The 20,210-nt window shown below is 44.7% G+C and overlaps 1 protein-coding gene across 2 annotated transcripts in view; it reads left to right on the top strand.

Moving 5' to 3' along the window:
• The window catches only part of SUPT3H (SPT3 homolog, SAGA and STAGA complex component), a 1,963,693-nt gene that overhangs the window by 1,689,370 nt on the left and 254,113 nt on the right, over window positions 1-20,210 (top strand). The gene's annotated exons all lie outside the window — the stretch shown is intronic.

Genomic DNA, 20,210 nt, shown 5'->3' with positions numbered 1-20,210 from the left:
AAAGCTGTTCGTGTAGCGTGATTGATTGCTCCCACTTTTAGATAAGAATATCAATGTCTTGCAAAATGGTCCACGACTTAGATTTTTAGATACCGCAAAATGCACATTGTACATATGCAACACAGAGCCATTCTTTATGCAAGGAAACCCATTTATTGATAACCTGATCAATGGTGCTGACATCTCTCAAAAGTTCAGCCTGAAATGGGCTAATGATTTTATTGGAGCTCACCCAGTTAATTGGCTTAATAAAAGTTTAATATATATTTTTTAAATATATTTTTTCCTTCACTCGTAAAATAGATTTTAGTAGGTTTCCTTACATTTTCAAAATATATGGGGCTGTTTGGGAATGTTTGCATTTAATTTGCGCACCTATACAGGCGATGTTGTTGGTACTAAGTAAAATGCAACTGGCTTGAGCTTGGTGGCCAGGTCAATCTCCAGCTTTCCTCCCCACTCCAATTCCTGCTCCAGACATTTTGGCCTCGGTGACTTTCTGCAGTGTTTACGCTGGACCTTATCAATAAACAGCAAAGTCAGAGGAGAGTATCACCAGAGGACCTGCTGCAGATTCAAGATGGCAGAAAGCAGGATCATGGGACGCCCAGGGTGATGATGCTAGCCCTGAGAGTGCAGTGCCCTCCCTCCCCCCCTACTCCCAGACATTGAGGATTCTTTGTGGTCCTTGAGAGACTCCTGTTGTGAAATGGACACACTGCTCAAACAGAGCAAGGGCTACCCAGTGGGCTCCAAATCTTCCAACATATGGAGGTAGGATCGGTCGAGGGGGGAGCTAGCCAATAAGAGTGGCGGTTATCAACAGGCCGTGAAGAGGGTCCAGCTACTGAGTAACAGCAGTGTATCATTCTTGGGAGTGTAGGATAGCAGTGCAGCAACAAAAGGGAGGGATGTAGGACTTCTTCGCACATAAGTGTAGGAGAGAAGGCTCAGAGGTAGAGGTGGGTGACGTGTCAGACTTCTGGGTCTGCAAGGGGTCAGAAAGAAATTATGGCCAATTTGGAGACAGATCCATGACTGATGGAAGCCCATTTGTCAGTGATACAAGTTCTGGGCACTGAGACATCCATGACTTCTGTGGAGCACTGGATGAAGAATCTGAAGGATTAGTTGAACCGGTTGCTTTCCAAGATGCAATTATGACACTCAAATGCATGATGGACTCACTGGAAAATGGTGGATGTGTGGGGATCATCGTTGTATTGGGGTTCTTCACTATGGGGACCATAGTTGACAGGCTCCTTCCATTCTGACGAACAAGGCATATAGGCTTATGTAGAAGAAACGTTTTTGATGAGTCTCCTTAATGTATTTATTAAAAGTGAGTTGATCACAGAAAAATTGTACAAGTGTATCCCCTGTAGCTGCCAAGGAGATAAGATCCCCGAAAAAAGGCAGAGCACACTTCCAGCAAACCATGTAAGCTTCTACAATAAATTCATGTCCACAGATTTTTAACTTTAAGAGGCAGGTATTTAAACGGTTATTGGTATCTGAATGGTTATTAGATCCACAGGAAAGCTAGGTAATGCTACCAAATTTAGTACTCTTGAATCCTGCGCAAAGCGGTACAGGTTCTCTGAGGATTTTTTGATATTCAAGGTTAGAATCTTCAAATGCAGAAGTGAGAGGGCAGGTTCCTACTTCGGCTTCAGGTCGGGTGGGATTTTCTGGTATGCGGAGAAGTGTTTTCATGGGGTTCAGGCACATATCACTATCAGTGATAGTAGCAGGGAGAATGCATCCTACTTCTTTAGCATTGCCCAGCCACAGAAAAGCGAGAAACTGCCTCAAAATGGAAGGCAAATCCTATGAAGGTTTGTTTCTCTTCTTGTGACAAAGGGGATGGGATTGACGCATCAAAGCTAAAACAGCACCACCACCAGGAGGAGAAAAATACACAGTCAAATTCAGTTTCCACCGGAGAGCTCAGTGAATGGAGGACTGAGCAGGGGAATTTGTTCAGCAAATGTGGCACCTATAAATACTGTCATGGGGCAGGTAGCACCGTCAGCTTAGTATGCCACCTGAATCTATTGTTTTGCGTGAGAGAGGAAGAGGAAGGCAAGTCAGAAGCCTTCAAAGCTGATCAGCTGGCACCACCACTATTAACCCCTTGCTTGCTTATGGCGAGCTCAGCTCGTTATGAGGCACAGTGGAGCTGTGCTCATGACGAGCTGAGCTCGTCTTAACTGCCGCGGAAGGCCCACGCGGGGCTAATTTCCCGCCTGTGTGGGCATTCTATAGGAGTGGGCAGAGTCGTGACGAGCTAGTCATGAGCACAGCTCCACTATGCAGCATGACAAGCTGGGCTCGTCACGAGCATCGCAGCGCCGTGCGCAGCCCCTCTCCCCCCACACACCGCGGGGGAATTAGCCCCGCGGTGAAGGGGTTAAGAAAGGGACTCAGCCGGTTTTGTTTTACTTTGGATTAAGGTGTTTATGGACTAGTTGGCTTCTCTCAACAATCCTAGTATGAAGGAAACCACTGCAGGGCAGGGGCGGCAAACTGGGCTGTTTGGGTTGCCCATGGGGCGCCTGGGGTTAGTTCTGCCAGTCTTTCTTACAGTGATCTACAGCTGAAACAGCAGGAGTTCTCTGGTGGCACGAAGCTGCTTCCTTCTCTCCCTTGAGCCCCTACCATTTCCTCATCCTCTTTCACCCACCCGCTCTCCGCTGACTGCTGGAATGATTGCATTTAGAGAGGCCTTAATTTGATATTTGTGGATTCTTTCTGTGTCAGGTTGCTAAATAGTGATTAGCTAAAGTGATTAATTCCAACAAGCCATCATTGTGCCAACCCACATGAACAGTATTAAGGGATTGTACCTGGGGCCGTATTATACATATGGCGCATTTTCTTTGATTGTGCCGGGTGCACCTTTTAAAATGTGCCCGGTGCAATCAAGGAAAATGCGCTGAATTAGGGTGAATGGCAGAGCATTCATATGAAAAATGTAGTAGCTGCTTTGAAGCCACTCCATGTTTTCACAGTACAGGCGGCAACCTGCCTGCACTCTGAAGGGGCCATAGAGATCCCCTAGCAGGTGGGTGCAGTGAGTGACTGCACCCACCCTCAAGGGGATGTCGAGGGGGGGGCGTGTTCATGGGTCTTCCGCCCCTCTCCGTAGGGCTGCAATCAAGGGGCACACTGACAATCGCACTGTCAGTGCTCCTCCTGAGAGCTTCTTTGCCTCTGCGCCTGCGTCTCTAATAAGGTGCTGGAGCAGAGGCAAAGGGAATCCCTCAATTCCATGGGGCCACGCCCCCATGCAAATGAAGGAACTCCCTCCTGAGGTAACGCCGGTGCTATAGGTGCGCCAGCTCTTTCCGTATTAGAGAAGGGGACGCACAAGCATCTGCGGCCCCTTTAGTAATACCAAAGTGCCATGGTGGTGCGCAAAGCGGGTGCAAATGCCCATTGTGCCACCGGGGCACTTCTATAGTATGGCCCATGATCCACAGCTGCCCCGTGGCTTTCAAGGCTGTCTCAAAAGTATTTGCAAAGCCTGTGGATCAATTATTTCTTTGAGTCAGTGTCAGGGATCTTGAGATGTCATCTGGGGCACCCTTACTGTCCTCCACCTTGAAGAAGACCCGCCCTCTTCCAGTCCTTCATCTCCTTCTCAGTTTCTGTCCCTCTTTCTGCTCCTTATCTCAGTATCATGGGTAACACTTAAGTTCAGCACGCGTTTGCTCCGAGCACTAGTTTAGTGAAGCGATGGCACGGAGTGCACCGTATCAGGAGGTGGTAAATGAGGCGACCTAGTGTCAGCTTCTTGTCATGTTCTCGCACCTGCTACATTGCTACTCTCTGTCCTTGCACTTGTTGACCCTGCTTACGTTCCATCCAACTGTACGTCATCTACCCGCACTGCTTCTCTCGCCACCATCTGCCTCTGCACCTACTGGTACGCCATCTTTGTTTACTCAAGGAGTCACATATCTCGGAGTTTCTCTCCATTATCCTCCGTGATCCCCTCCTTTGTAACTGGGATCTAAATGTAAAGGTGAGGTGAGGATCATAAAGGCTCCTAACATGATATACTTGACCGTGCTTGGTCACTTCCTCATGGAAATTTAGGAATGTCGGCCGATGGTTGGTTGGAATGTTACTTTAAATGTTTTCTAATTTGCGCTTAAGATTTATACTCATTTCCATGTTGAAAGTATCTTCTATAGGAAATCGCGTACTTCTATCCTCCTTAGTGCACTTAATCCTATCCTTTAAATACTGGTATGTGCTTTTACCAAAATGAGGATAAATAAAGTGGTGGGAGTCCCCTTATGTGGAGCCACTGCAACTTTAGAATACTGTGTTCCCATTTTAACCTCATTTACCCTTCATCACTGCTGGAAAAAGTGATATGGTTGCTTGTCATCCAATGACAGTCATACCTTGGGAGGGAGGATGGAAACCACGCCTGTTGAGTCCTGAGGTCTACTGTCCCCCTTGCATTTGCAAAAACCCTTCTCACAAACCTGTATGGTAGGAATAGCTCTTGGGTTGGATGACCCACATTAAGTTAAAAACTTAGTCCACAGCATTCATCCAATAGGGTCTCACCCAAGGGACTTGCTGTTACTAGGATTTCACTCACACCCAATCGTTTGGCACAGGTGCTGGTAGCAAGGGTGTGGGGGGATCTTATGCACCCTTAAAATAACCATGCTGGAGTTTTTAGCGTGAATGAGCAACACAGATGACTATAAATGTTATTTTTATTGTTACATTTGCTGTGTGTTCAAAGACAGAGGTCAGATATCAGTCTAGTCATCTGAAAAACTGTTGCTTATTATTCTAACTTGGATACTGATGTGTTTACTTTATTTTCTGTTACTGCAAAGTGTGAGTTTTTTTTTAACTTAAAGTGAACTATGTGACAATCTTGCTGGTGGGAATGGAAACGCTGTAGGATGTTGTTTTCTTCCAGCATACAACAAAATGTAATTTTCACACATTATCATATGTGCGCTGTTAGAAATGGGGCTTCTGGTTGGAAAGGGTTTGCACCTAAGCCAGGCAGAACCTACCACTCTAGTCATGGCAAGTCAGTTACAGATAGCCTGTAATCACCCTCTGGTAGCTTGGTGCAGAGCAGGCGAACTTATCAGCAGAGGCAATGTGTACAGCGTTTGCTCAACGCATTCGCACAGAAACACAATGAACACACCACAAAAGAGACTCCACACAGGCTTATATAGAAAATATATTGTGTATTATATATAAATGTAGACCAAAACGTCATAAATCATAATTACTGTGCATATTATGCAGTCACTGAAATAGTACTCATTATCCTGACAATGCAAGAATCAAAACATCATACATTAGCAAACATCAGGGTATGAAATGCAGCAGATTGTGAAAAGTTACATGATTTACCACCTAAGTGCAAGTAATGTCAGGTAGGTTAGGGAAAAACATGTGAATCACAATATAGGGTTCTAAAAACATAGGTCACAGCGCACCTGCACTTCTTTTAAGCTTCATACGGTAATCCACCATCTTCCTATGTAAGGCAAATTCCTAGTGGTGGTTCAACGCCGCATTTGGGGACCTCCGTCGAGGTTTCACCCCATAGAACCATTGAACCTGTGCACCTAGGTACGTCCTACATGGTGAGGGGGAGAGGCACAAAATTCATGGGCCATTTAGAGACACCTTGTTCAGTCCCCTGCCTTTAGGGTTCTAACTGTAGCAGCCTATGAGTGTGCAGTGCAGCTGCTGAAACACAGCTTCCTGTGAAATCCGAGCCGCCTTTGTAGGAAGCAAGGGATGGCGACCAAGCTCCTCAGGGGCTACGACGGAATGGCAGTGTTGGCTTCCTTTGCTCGGCAGGCAGACTAATGGGGTTGCGGTGATTCTTGTCAGCCTGGCAACGCACCTGCACCAGAGATGGAAGCGGCTCTTCAGCTCGCACCTAAACTGTTGTTACAGCACAAGTCGTAAACAGGTCCCGCCGGTCCCGCGCAGCTCTCCTCTTTATGGTGCCGGTCTTACAGCAGAGGGGGCTCAGGGATTTAGACAGATCAAAGCGCTCGACCCGCGTATTTCTTACCAAGTGCTCCCACGTGTCAGCCCTGGAAACATGAAGCACTCATCATGTGCTGGCAGGTAAACAAAGAGCCACTCACTACTCCCTTCTGGATCCGCACTCACTATGCGGTGGGTGAAAAGACAAGGAGCCTCAAACAGCACTACTAACGTGTTGAACTTGCAGGGCACTGAGCAAGCCACAAGCATTGGGAGAGCACGATGGCACATCAACAGTCCCTAGAGAGCACTGGGACACACACAGAGCACTGAGACAGGCAGCAGACCAGCACATAAGACAATTGCAAAGGGGCAGTCCCTCCTGCAGCCCAGCGGGCAGCATGCCCACAAAACAAACCAGGCAGTCCAAATTGCAGTTCCTCCTGGCAGCACAGCAGTCCTCTGGTGCGAAGCAGGCAGTGCCTGGTTACATGTCCCACACAGTGCCTAAAAACATGGGGTCAGAATCCCTTTATTTGTACTCGTAAATGTCTTTGATGTAGGGGGTAACTTCACAAGAAACCTTAGAAGTGCACGACAATCCCTTTCAACTCAGCCCTGGTTCCACACGCAAGTAGGGGGTAAATCAGGGCAGGACACAACCTATTGAATGTAAACCCCATCTCCTAGCCCAGGAAGACCATCAGTATGCAGGTGAATGCAGATGTAATCCCACCGAAGTATACAAGTCTATAATTTAGGTAGTTTCATGTTTTCTTACTTAGACATTCTCTGACAAACAAATCTCTCTTTAGTAAAAGTAAAGCAAAAAGACAGTTTGCGTTGTCATTGAAAGTGGCAACCACGAAAGCAACAGACTAACCCCACTCAATGCCAACCAGCTTATTTTAACATTTAGGTTCCGAGTCACTTTTGCTGTTTAATTGGATGGTTTTATCTATTTTCTGATCCAATCCAATTAAATCTGGAGAAATAGAGCAACACTACTATATTGTAGCCAACACAGAACCCATCGAAACAGGGTAAACAAAACCTATATTGTAGAATCCAGCTCTTCTTCCTTCCTCTTTGGGCATTCCTTATCATCCTTGGTTTGGTTTGAGATTTCAGCTGATGGTAGAAGAGCACAAGGCAAAATACAACTTTGACATACATATCCGAGCACCCTCTCTCCCTGGTGCAGCTTTTGTGCACTAATACCTGAAGCCGCACTAGACTCCAACACCCTGTACCAGATGGTGTTATTTGTCTTGAGGCATATTTAACCGCAAATTGACCTGAATTCAGATGTTTGATCCATGTTTTAGTAGTTTGTAAAAAAGAAATATGTATATACCCCTAGAGCATTAGAGCGCTTTACAAGAGCACAACATTGTATTGCACAAAATCAGATTCTGTGCTTTTTGACACAGGAAGATTGTGATATGCCGAGAATCACAGGATGTTGAGCTGATACTCAGACCCTAACCTGGTTGCCCAATTTCCTAATACCCACGACGGTGTTGAGTATCTGCCTGTGGCACATGTCATCTTGTCTCTATCACATCTTAGTTGTCATTACCATTGGGATTGAATCTCTTACAATGTTAATAGGGTTTTATCAGCCATTTTTGGCATCACCTAAATGTGGTGTTGTAGCTTAGCACCACGATTTTACTTATTTATAAATCATAACGTAGACTTATGTGAAAACGTCAGAAACTCCAAGCTTAAATAACATCTTTATTTAATTACAGTCTGCCAGAATGTGATTCGCTCCTGCCAGCCAGGAAGCGACTGACTAGTTTGGAATCCCACTCAGGTCAAAGCACAACACATGGAATTGTACAACATAAAGGTTCTACATAAAGATTCTATAAGTCTGAACACATACTTTACAACAACCTCCTAAGTGCCCTCTTGGTGCCGAGCTAAAACAGAACTGGTGTTGGACGATTGCAGTCCTACCGGCAACATTCTTCATAAAAGGCAAAACTAATGCCTCTGTCCCAGGGGTGGTTCCTCCTTGAGAGCGGAGGAGCGTTGCCCCGCCAGGCACACACAAAGAAGTAAAACGGCACTTCAATGCCACTTTACTTACAAGTGCGCTGTGAGTGCAGTGGATGGGGATGAATCCAGCGATTGCAACATTACAGCTGTCTCTGCAGTGCACGTCGGGCTGGGCCGGTTGGTTTGCTACGGCCAGCCTGACATGCGCAGTGCGCACCCAACACGATTGCAGGCACTGAGCGCTGGGTTAGCTTGATCCAACCAATCCTGGAGTTGCTCTCTTACTGAGAGTAGCCCCAAGATTGGTTGTTGGTGTTCCCATGAAGGAAGTCCTTCCTTTTCCTGCTCGATGAGGCCGATATGAGGAAAGAAGTGCCACACCAGGGGAGCAGTAAATACGGAGAGTTTGGCGCCGTTGGCCCCACTAGAGTTTTATAGCTATAGGCACCTCTGCTCCATCCTAACTAATGGCAATGTGTTCATTTCAAACCGCGCACACATTTCTAAGTTTTAACGTGAACGAAAAGCTTTTGGCAGTTTATTTTTCCAGGGAAAAAGAACGTCCGCATTAACGGCATGTGGTGCGAAAGGCTCAGGGAGTCTGCTACCTTTATAACTGTGGTAAAGCATCAAAAGGCTCACAGAACATTCTTGGAGAGCAGTAGGCAGAGGAGACATAAAATGAGCGCGAGTTGGCAGGGCTGGAAATAGGCTGGAAGAGCTACAGAGCGCCGATTTCCTATATACTAATTCCTTACATGATGTATAAATATAAACTTTCTTTACTTTAATCCAAGACAAGCAGACTGCAGATTTATAGGGTAAAACCGGTGTTTTTGTAAACTCGGTTTCTACTGTGCTTCATGCCTGTGGGGTACCAGGGCTTTACTGCACAAAACCATTTTACCCCAAGACCTCGCTGATCCCACTGTCCTTTTTAAACATTGGCAGTAAAAAAAAATACAACTCTACTCTATAGGGTGTAAATATGTCGTTCACTGTTTTACAACTGACTTATGTAGACTCTGAGACGTTGTTTCTCTTGTTTTGCATGTTCTCCCCGTTATCACTCTGCCTAGAGCCTCTGTTATTATTTCCCTGCTTTCTGAGGTATGTGGTGCTCACCTTTAAATGCAGGATTTCATATTCTGCAGATTGTCTAAAAAGCATAATAATAGAAACAGGGAAACTAACTTGGAGGTGTATCACTGTGCCTACAGCACAGCACGGCCTGCCTGAGCAGGAGACCTGTGGGGGGGGTTTTACCTTAAAGGCTTAGCAACCCCTGAACCTGGATTGGCTGCGGTGACCAGCAGCTGCGGTGCGGCATTCACCTTGAAGCGGATGTCCGGTGTACGTCAGTGTATCCTTGTTGCCCCGAGATGTAGGATGCATCTGGACCCGTCTGCTCCCTAGGGGATTCGCTGTTGGTGATACCCGTGGTCTTTCTTCCTCCCACTGCCCGCAGTGGTCCTGTGACTTGTGGTTCGGCTGTGTGTGCTCCCCAGTGGTCCAAGTGTGGAAAAAAAAGTAGGGGAACTGTGGGCGGAGAATCAAAGGGCGGGATTAACACGAGGATTGGATCAGTGGGCGGAGTCAGAGTTGGGGACAGAATGCAAAAAAATTCAAACTTTTAGTATTTGTTTGGCATTTCACTGACCACTTACAGCTTATTATGTTATTTAATTCAACCAATGTATACACATGATCATTTAAGGCTTAATATGAGTTATTGTTACTGTATAGGAAATGTTACATAAGACAAAGGACTACAAGATGTAGGAGTCACATGACAACCATACCAGTAGGAAATATAGTTTAATACTGATTGGTCTGGAGAAACACAAAATGAGAATTTAAAACCTAATACCATGATTGGGGGTTCTCTTTAATAATCGGAATTGATTTCCATCTGAATGAACACCTTTTGCAACATTAGGATAAACAAAGATTTGGGGAAAAAACCATAACATTCTAATGTATACCTTGCACTTTGCATGCATCTCTTAGATGACAGTTAATTGCTCACTGTTCTATGTTAAGATTTTAACTTATAAACTGCAAATAACAAAAGGATCTCTCTGACAAAAACAGTAAACCACTGATCTATTTACATTATGTGCACTTTCTGATCTGCATGGTACATATTCTTTGCAGCAGTCAAACCCTCTGCACGGCCTTTCCATGAGTCAAAACTTCCACTAGACAAACCTATGATCTCTCTCTCTCTAAGAAGAACATTAATCACCAGAGTTATCACAACATTTTTATTGTTTCTGAAAAATGCTGGAGGCCAGATTGGAGGCAGCAAGTGCTTTTAAAACCATAATATACTTGTAAACATAACGCCCCCACCCAAAATCAGTGCCCGGTGCGGTCATACCAATCGCACCACCCTAGAGCCGGCCCTTCTCAAGAGTCCTGTGACCTCAGTGACAAGGTCACTGTTGCTCTAGGGTGTGCTGCTTCATAGGTCTGCCCACAAGACTGGAGGTATGGATTGGGGTGGACAGGCATCAAGGTTAACCAACACTTGCCGGACTGGCCATAGCGGGCACCGGGCAATCCCCCGGTGAGCCGCACGGGTGGGGGACGGTTTTGGGCCCCTGGGGGCTGTTTTTGTTATAGGGCCGTTTTTTCAGCATAGCTGCAAAATCGGCCCTTCACCAAAATCGGCCGAAAACCGACCCGGCAAAGAGCTCGGCGGCACCTCCAACCCCCTCTCCCCCCCCCCACCCCGAGTGGGAAGGGGGGCCGGCCGAGCACTTTGCCAGGGCCGTTTGTGGTTCCCAGTCCGGCCCTGCTTGCCACCGCTAGGGTCCACCTGCAGGTGCTAAAATACAAGGGCTTCTAAGGTCGTGCAAGGCCTTTCAATGTCTAACATGGGAATGTGCATCCTCAGGAGAGTGGTCAGCGGGACTGGTCATGAAGGCTGAACCTGGTTCCACAGTTCCAAATTGGGCAGTTCTTACCATAGTGACACATCTTCTCCCACTGAACACCATCCCGCCCCACTGAGAGAAACTCGCACTGACTTCAACTACAACCCAGTTGTGCCCTGCTATAAACACCTCGATACGACTCAATTCAAATTACGCACTAGACAAGAGCAATATGCTGCCTAACAAAATGGACCAACAACCTAGAAAAAGCAAACACTATTAGGGATTGAAAGACTAAGTAAGCAGGAACAACATGGTTACCATAAATCTTTTACACTCACTATTCTGAAATCAGTGAGAGCTTTTGCCTGAAAAGTTAAGGATATGATTACAGGGCCCAGAAAGGACCCATTTCAGTGTCCATTGCTTATATCCTTACAACACGTAAGCACCATGGTTTAAAAATACCATATCCGTGAACACAGAGCCTTAGTACATATTGTGTTTACCAATCCACCCATGAATCCGGCATTGAAGTACCTCGAGGACTGGTGCACTTCCCCAACTGGGGAAAACAATACTGTTCGAAGAAAGACAAAAAACAAAAGTAGTGCTTCACTGGCAAACACTGTGAAGTGACACTAATGTGTTTGGGTGTGAATAAAATCAATCTGGCCACTTTGCGACCCCTCTGTCTTGCTTTATTTATTTATTTGTCATATATTTAACCTTTTATTACCTAGGCTGCACTGTGGAAGAGAAAAATATCAGAAAAAAACGACAAAAGTGTTTTTATTTTTTGGATCCATATCACACGGGAACAAATAAACAAAAGGAAAGAGATGGTGAGGACCGTTTCTTGAAGTCACAGTTTTCAGTAAGTGAGGAGGAACTAGACGGAAAGAGAGGAAATAACAGGAAGGATATGGGGGGGGGGGCAGCTGCCAGTGGCAGAGCAGAAGTATCTTGGTTTCATACTTTTCTTGAAGGTCGGTCACAACATGTGGTTCTTCACCCTTTTACCTCGGAAACCAAGTGGCTCTCATGTGGAGTACCTCATGGTTTGGCTCTAAGCCCCACTCTTTTTAATATTTATCTGGCCCCCCTTATCTGCGGTGGTGGAGAATTGTGGTTTGAAGATCATTAGTTATGCAGATGATACGCAACTGATGTTCTCGTTTAAGGAAAAGGAGGGTGTGGATTTAGCCAGCTTCAAATCTTGTCTGCTAAACATTGTTGCATGGATGACAGACAATTGTTTGAAGCAGAAAACAGAAGTACTTTTCTTCAACAACAAGGCCCCCTTGCAATCGGCTCTGTGGTGGCCGTCCGAACTTAATCCTCCCTTGACACTGGTCAGGACTGCCCGGAACTTAGGTTTTAAATTGGATACCGCACTCTCAGGGAAAGAGCATATTGCGCAGGTGTCAGCACTGTTTTTTTGGAAACTCAAGACCCTGCGCAGATTCTTACATGTTCTCGCTGTAGACTGTCGGAAAGCAGTCATCCATGCAGTTATAACATCACGCTTAGAATATGTTAATAGTATATTCATTGGACTACCGGAATATTTGATGGCCAGGCTTCAGATTATTCAAAATGTGGCAGCGAGACTTATCAGAAATGTTCCGATAAGAAATAGCATCTCCCCTCCTGGTGAGTTTGCATTGGCTGCCGATAAAGAAAAGAGTCCTCTTTAAGACACTGATTTTGGTTCATCAGGCTTGGCACGATGTCGGCCCAAAGTATTTGAAAGCTAGAATTCAGAGGCACGTGCAATCAAGGACATTACGTTCCAATCATCAGAACTTCCTGAAGGTCCCCAGATTCTCAAAAGTTAGAATGGGCGGGCGGGCGGGCTTTCTCAGTACGTGCCCCCTCGATCTGGAACTCGATGCCTGAAGAGCTTAGGAAAATTCCTCAGGAATTGGCCTTCAGAAAAGCTCTGAAAACATGGTTGTTTTGTTTGGATTAAGCTGGTCTCCCGCTTTTTGTGGGGTCTTTCGGTCTCTGCAGTAGCGCCGGGACACTTCCGTTGGAGGTACCAGTGCATTATATAAATGACTATAATAATGACTATAATAATATAATAATAATATATAAATGACTATAATAAGGTTGGCATTTGTTTCCTTGATCCCTCTGACAGTATCTTGACTGCTAGCTATCTGTAGCCACTCCTACTTAATTGTGCTCTTATCATAGAGGTCATGTTGAAAAGTAAAAGTGGTCACCCGCTGTTTTTTTTGCTCCAAATCTCTTTTTTAATGTTTGGTACTCTTTATCTATTTACATGCCATAGTCTACAACTTCCTGAAGTAATAAGTTTATGTATGAAAAGTTTGTTTAAATTGATGGAACTTGATACATTGTTTTTATGATCGTGCTATATAAATTTGCAAAAAGGTTTACCCCGCCAGGGGCATGTGCTAGTGAATCTTGACCTCAGCAGTGTTCTGGGTGCGCAGGACTGCTTTGGGCGGCCCAGAGGGCTGACCAAACAGTCTTGTGCGAACCACTCCTCCCCTACTAAAAAGAACAGAGCAGCCACGCTCACCCGCCCGCAATGCACAAGGAAAACATAAAATGGTAATAACTTTTAGTTGTTACCATTTTATGTTTTGGCTTTCTTGCACTGCAAGAAAGCAGTGGGGCGGCGCTCCTCCGTCCTAGTGGAGGAGCTGCCCCTGGACATAACCACAATGAAAAGTAAGTTAAACTGACTCATAATGTCTTTCTGTCTTTAATGTAAGCAAAATCCTTAAATAGATTCTCATAACAGATGAGCTTGGGGTCCTTTAAAGCAGCATTACATTTGGGTTATTTAGAATGTTAAATATAAGAGGCAGGGCTTTAAGTGGGCCGGGTCTCAAGGGGTCTGAGCACCGGCAGTTTTTTTAAGAGGCCCTCGAAACGGGTCTCTATCGGGCTCTGTTTTGAGCCCTGGCACAGGCGGTCTGGTTCTTTTCCGGACTGCAGTGACTGTCACTGTAGTCCGGTAAAAAGTGCCAGGGCGCAAAACAACCTGAGAGAGACCTGTTTCGAGACAGCAAGTACATCAATGTGCGCTGCTCATTTCTCACTAGCAGATAAGTTAAGGCATGATTTCATGCCAGGTGAGCGTTGTGTTGGGGAAGGGAAATCCTTTAAAGATTAATTTTGTTTCTGTATTACTCGTCTCTTTCTGAAACGCAAGAGCAGCAATATTGTGGTAGTGTCACAAGGGCTTTAATTGGAAGCTTTTTAAATATTATATATAACTAGCCATAGTTGCAGCTTATTTATCTTATGCAACTAATAACCATTGACAAAGCCAATAGTCCTTACTTGTTGTAGGTATGATGTTACTTGCTGTATCACATATCTTGATGCAATGAAAGAAAAAGAAAAATACAAGTCGGGCGGCACACTGTGCTAAACACAGATTTTTAGCGTTAAGTGTTTGAAGCCACGCCCCTAATTACACTGGCCACGCCCCTTTGAGAGACCCCCCAGTTCATTCATCCCACTTAAAGCCCTGATAAGAGGATATCAGAATTCTAGGTATTGCTAAATTTGCTCTTTAGCATATTAGGGGGGCCTAAAATGTGGACAGTCACATGCAACAGTGCCCACATGCAAGTATCCTGGTCTCAGTTGTAGAGATTCTAGTATTTCTTCATGTGATCCCTCCTTACTCTGGTTCCTATTGTGTCCCATTAACATTTAGATTAGGAGCAAGACATGGCCAGCTTCCGCTGTGGAGGTTGTTCGGTTACATAATCGGCTGGGGGGGGGGGGGGGTGAGGGAGAATAAACTAGTAGCCAGAGCAGTACTTTACAATATTTGTGGTTCCAGGTATATGCTGAGGCGCTTTCCCACTCACTCCTTTTGCAGATTCTGTCACTGAGTGAACATTGGAGGAGGAGTCGTGTGTGCCAGTATGCAAGACAAATACTCCAATTCTCCTTCAGAGAATTTGTCAGGGTATGAATCAGTAATTCACCAAAACACTATACGGCTGGCACAGGTTTTGATGAATGCCAGGCTGTACCCAAGGGCTGCCATCAGTGAGTGACAATTGTAATAGAACGCAGGAAAACTGGAGACGGATTCCTGCTCCAAAATGCCTTCTGCTGTGGCAGCTGTGAGCCAAAAAAGGAAGAGACAGACAACATGTGTGACTGCGCGAAGTATCAAATTCTAATAGTAGTGTAATATATTACTGAGAGCCACTAGAGTGAATATCCAGAGTGAAGATCCTACATTTTGTAACTCACTGCTATGGTATGGCCACAGTGGAGAAAAATGTTTCTCACTGTGCCTAGGTCATAAAAGAATTCTGTGCTGCACTTATAGGGCTCTCTTCACCAGTGAAAAGCAGACAGTGCAGCTTCTGGTTGAGGAGGAGAGGATAAGCAAAAAGGGTGGAGGGAGTGGGTAGCAGGAGATTAGGTCTGCACAAGAGTTTTTAATGCGTCATAACATTTGTCTGGGAGTAGATGGGCACACACAGCTTAAACTTGAATGCTGAGAAGACAGGTTCTAGTGGTTAATGGTATTATTAACCTATGGCTATTATCATACTGGCCAACCCAATTGGGTTAATGCCTGAACAATCTCCTAGGTGTTTAGTTTGATGGATCACTTAAACTTTGAAATCGAATCTCTATGGTGATTTAATCCGACTTCCATCACTTGTGCATTTTTGGGAACATTCTTCCCTTTTAGGCAAAAGCAGGAAAACAAATTGGCAGTGGCAGCCACTGTGATGTCAACATTCGACTATGCTAATGCGTTATACCATAGCTCTCCACAGTATTCGATTAGGAAGCGTCAAGTAGTGCAAAATGCAGGAGCTTTACTGATTCTATCTTGACTAGGTACTCTTGCATGCCTTTTGCTGGCTCGATTACATCTGGTTGCCTATAGTTGAACAAATATAAGTTAAGGCTCCATGTCTTGCTTTTAAAGCTCCCCACAATATGGCACCAGAAATTCCTTGTTGCAAGGATTGAGAGATCTCGCCCCTGATGCAGTCTCCGATCATCGGTAAAAAATCTCTTGAAAGTTCCCAAGACACAGAAATCCAGAGTAGGAGACAGAATTGTTTCCTTCTGCGTCCTTAAACTCTGGAATTCATTGCCTGACTCACTAACGATGGAAGCGGATTATATGAGTTTTCAGATGCAGCATTTCGCTTTCTCCCTACCAGTCAGCGCCATGAAACCTCTGGGTGTATGTCCACTTTTGGAGTAGATTTTAATATCAACATTATTGGTACATATTTGTTCAGGGGAGTGATACTTGAAGAAGACATGGGGTCCGTGAGGACACCACACAGATGTCACACTTGGCAGGGGGGGCAGGGTATAGCTCCCTCATGACTACTGTACATCTGCATAACTGTTGAAAGCAGGTGCAAATAAATTGTGTTAGAACTGCGGTTTCCGGTTTTCAGAGTATGCTCCCTGTACAAGCAGGAACCACCATTCTTGTCAGGGTAAGCAAGATACACTCTACAAGATAGGCTGTGCTCACCCCTGGTAGCTTGGCAAAGAACAGTCAGGCTTATCTAAAGAGGCCATTTGTAAAGTATGTGTGCAACACATACACACAGTAAAAAGGTAAAAATACAACAAACATATTCCACACATGTTTAGAAAAACAGATTATATTTTTATGAGTAAAACAAGGCCAAAATGACAAACATCCATTGAGTAGTACCGGATTTATTAATTTTTAAAGATAAAATCAATATCTAGTGCTTAGAGTAAAATAGAGCTTACGGGTTAATTGAGGTCTCACTAGACCGAGGTAAATCTAAAGTAAGTTCAGGCTGACTGCGATGGAGGGCAGTCCAACTACAGGACTCATGTAGGTACCACTGAAAAAGTACCTTGGATGGAGCAAGAGTTGATAACTCAATGCGTTGGGTCCAATCTGCCCAGGCGATGAAGGCTTCGTCTATGAACCCCTTAATGGTGCAGGCACTGTGTCGTCAATTTGCGATGTCCATCATCGTCAATCTGCGATGTCGTTGATCAGCTCCTGCTTTGGCATTGAAGGGCAATGCAATATGTCAGTTACAATCAGTGCAAAGTCATCACTGCGTCAAATTTGATGGTTCTGGGCAGCAGAAATCACCTTTCAGTGGCCCAGGACTGGATTGGTACCATTTGACAGGGAAGGACTGTTGCAGAGTTCAAGGAAGTCTTTGATGGCCCTGAGACTTGAGAACAGAGGGCAAGCCCTTGGAGTCACTCTGGGTTCAAGTGAGATGGGTCCAGTCCTAGTCCTCAGCAGGGCAGAGATTAGTAGGCAGCAGGGCAGCACAGCACAGAAGAAAATCAGTTCTTCCAGTGTAGCAATCAAGCAGAGTGGCAATCCTTGTAGCACAGCAGTCTTTTCTTTTCTTCACAGGTCTAGTAGTGTACCGTCTTAGTAAGGTCAGAAGCCCAGTACTTATACTTTGCCTTTGCCTTTGAAGTGGGGATGACTTCAGAGCAGGCCATTGAAGTGCACAGGTCCCCTTTCATTCCAGCCCTGGCTCCAGACTATCATTATGGGATAATCAGCCCTTTGTGTGGGTAACGGGACACTGCCTATTCAGGTGTAAGTGTCAGCTGCCCCTCACACCCCTCACCCAGGAAGAGCTATCAGAATGCAGATGAGTTCTGTCACATTCATCCTTCCTGTGTTTGTGCCTCTCTCGAGGGAATATTCAAAATGTAGCTGCCACCCACCCCAGACGTGTATTGAAGACAGTCTGCAAGGCACACAGAGCAGTAAGAGCAGAGAAATGGACAATTTTAAAAGTGGCATTTCTAAAATAGTAAAGTTAAATCCAACTCTACCAATAAAAGAGTATTTATCATTGCCATTCCAAGGATATGAAACATGATGTAGCTACTCCTTTCTAATCAGGAATTACAGCCTGAAAGCTTATTAGGGAATTCCCAATGCTAGCCTATGCGTGGAGCAGTGAAAAAATAATGTTGGTTTTTGTCCCTACCAGGACATGTAAATAAGTCGAAGTAGCAGTAAACTGCCCACACAGGCACTGCGATCGCAGACCTGAGACAGGTTTGAAAGGCCACAGGTGTGGGAGGCACAATCAGTGCTGCAGGCCCACTAGTAGCATTTGGATTACAGGTCCTGAGTATATGGTATACCACTTTCCAAGGGACTTGTATGTAAACTAAGTATGCCAGTTGTGTATATACCAGTGTTACCATGTTTAGGGAAGAAGCACATTCACTTTAGCACTTGGTAACAGTGGCAAAGTGCTCAGAGTCCTAAGGCCAACAAAAAGAGGAGGTAAGCAGACAAAATGTTTGAGGGAAGATCAACCTAAGTATGACAGCTCTGATTAGCAGGGATGTGCTTTTCACCTCGGGGGTCTTATTGACATAATAAATTACTCCATCTTTGCTCTCCTTGTCTATTTGATGTCACACAGAACACCTCTGTGAAAAACATCCCCTTTAGTCACTGTTACCCATCTTTAAGACTAGGTTATTTGAAAAGTGTCTTTAAAGCAATGCCCACTAATGCTTCACAGGAACGAGGGTGTTATGATGCAAAAGTACTGATGGGTATTAATCCGAGGACATGTAGGTCAGATGTGTTCCTGCTTAATCTGTATCCGTCCTACTTTTTTGTTCAGCCAATAGACTATGGAAGCTATGCTTATTAAAACAGACCTGTCTGAATCGCACTATTGAACTACATTTAGTGCCAGTATTGGCACCTACTATTACAATAATTGAGTACTGTGTGTTATTTAAACCATTTGTGTATTCCTTTTAATATTTGAAATGCTTTTATATTTATTGGGATCAACCTAACGACCTAAGATGGATAAAAAACTCAGTCACCCCCCTGCAGTTTTGTCCTCGTGACCAGTAGGTCCAGCAGATGTCAGTATCAAGTACTTGACTGATTGAGCCATTTGACTGGATAATCTTGTATTACTGTAACCCAAAGGATCCGCCAACTCTGTTATTTTGAGATGCTGAACAGGAAAATGTCTGTGGTGAGCATGTGTTTTTTGATGATGCTGGCAACCTACCCTGCTGCTTCTATGAAACTGCAGCTTTTGGTATTTTCGGGGAATACCTTGGCGAGCTCCTCCCGCCAAATTGCCGAATAAGGGAGCGTGATAGGGAAAATAGCAACTTAACTGTGCATTCGAGAAGGAAACGAAAACAGTTGCACTGAAAAGTTCCATTGAGACAGCAGTGTTTTAGGAGCTGGAGAAATTGGAATGAAATTGGGGAAAATGACTGGAAGATAAAACTATTTTTGAAGTTTCGGGTTTCTTTTTTACACTTACATCTCTGCAAAAATCAATGTTTACTCGTGGGGGAGGGAATGTGTCAATCAGTAGTTGTGTTGGCTCGTTTCCACAATTTACTGTTGAAAAAAAAATAGACTGAACTGTAAGGCCTGCTTACTTGAGTGTCATAGGACAAAAAGTGAACACTCATCTTCCTTGATCTGGGCGATCAAACAGAGTAATTGGCCTGTGGCTTCATTTATGGGATTATTTTCACACACAAAACTTGAACTTTGAATAATTATTACACAAGTATATCAAACATTAGCTATTTTTAAATATATTAAATAGGGATCTTCAGTTATGTCCTGTTAGTCCATTCTTAGTTTTCCTATTAGCTAGCAAAATGCATTTCATACTAGGAATATGTAGGTGTGAAGGAGATGTGTTAAGGGGTGAGACTCATGACGCTGTGCAATGTTCTGCACAATTAAGGATTAATGAGCCTCCTTTTGGAGTACCTGCACAGAGCATCCGCTGCCACTTTGGCTGGGCTGGTGCAGTATAGCTGCCTATATGTTATGTTATAATCTGCATGTCTATCTCTTAACACAGCCTCAACCATCACACCTTCAGGTGCTGCGTCTTATAATAAGATAACCACACCTTCGTGGTCATTACACACAACATATAAACACTTCCCCCAAAAACAATACTCTACTAACCACGAACTATTCACTGTGTAGCTTGCTATCCTTGTGGCTAAGTTCTAGCGTCCCTTATAAGGGTTGTAAGTGCCATTCACAAACTATCCACGGTGTAGCTTACTATCCTTGTGGCTAAGTTCTAGCGCCCCATATAAGGGTTGTAAGCGCTATTCACACACTATCCACTTTGTAGCTTGCTATCCTTGTGGCTAAGTTCTAGCGCCCCATATAAGGGTTGTAAGCGCTATTCACACACTATCCACTTTGTAGCTTGCTATCCTTGTGGCTAAGTTCTACCGCCCCATATAAGGGTTGTAAGCGCTATTCACACACTATCCACTTTGTAGCTTGCT

This window comes from Lissotriton vulgaris, chromosome 6, assembly GCF_964263255.1.
Source record: "Lissotriton vulgaris chromosome 6, aLisVul1.2, whole genome shotgun sequence".
NCBI classification, from domain to species: domain Eukaryota; kingdom Metazoa; phylum Chordata; class Amphibia; order Caudata; family Salamandridae; genus Lissotriton; species Lissotriton vulgaris.
This window is presented reverse-complemented; position numbering and strand designations above follow the sequence as displayed.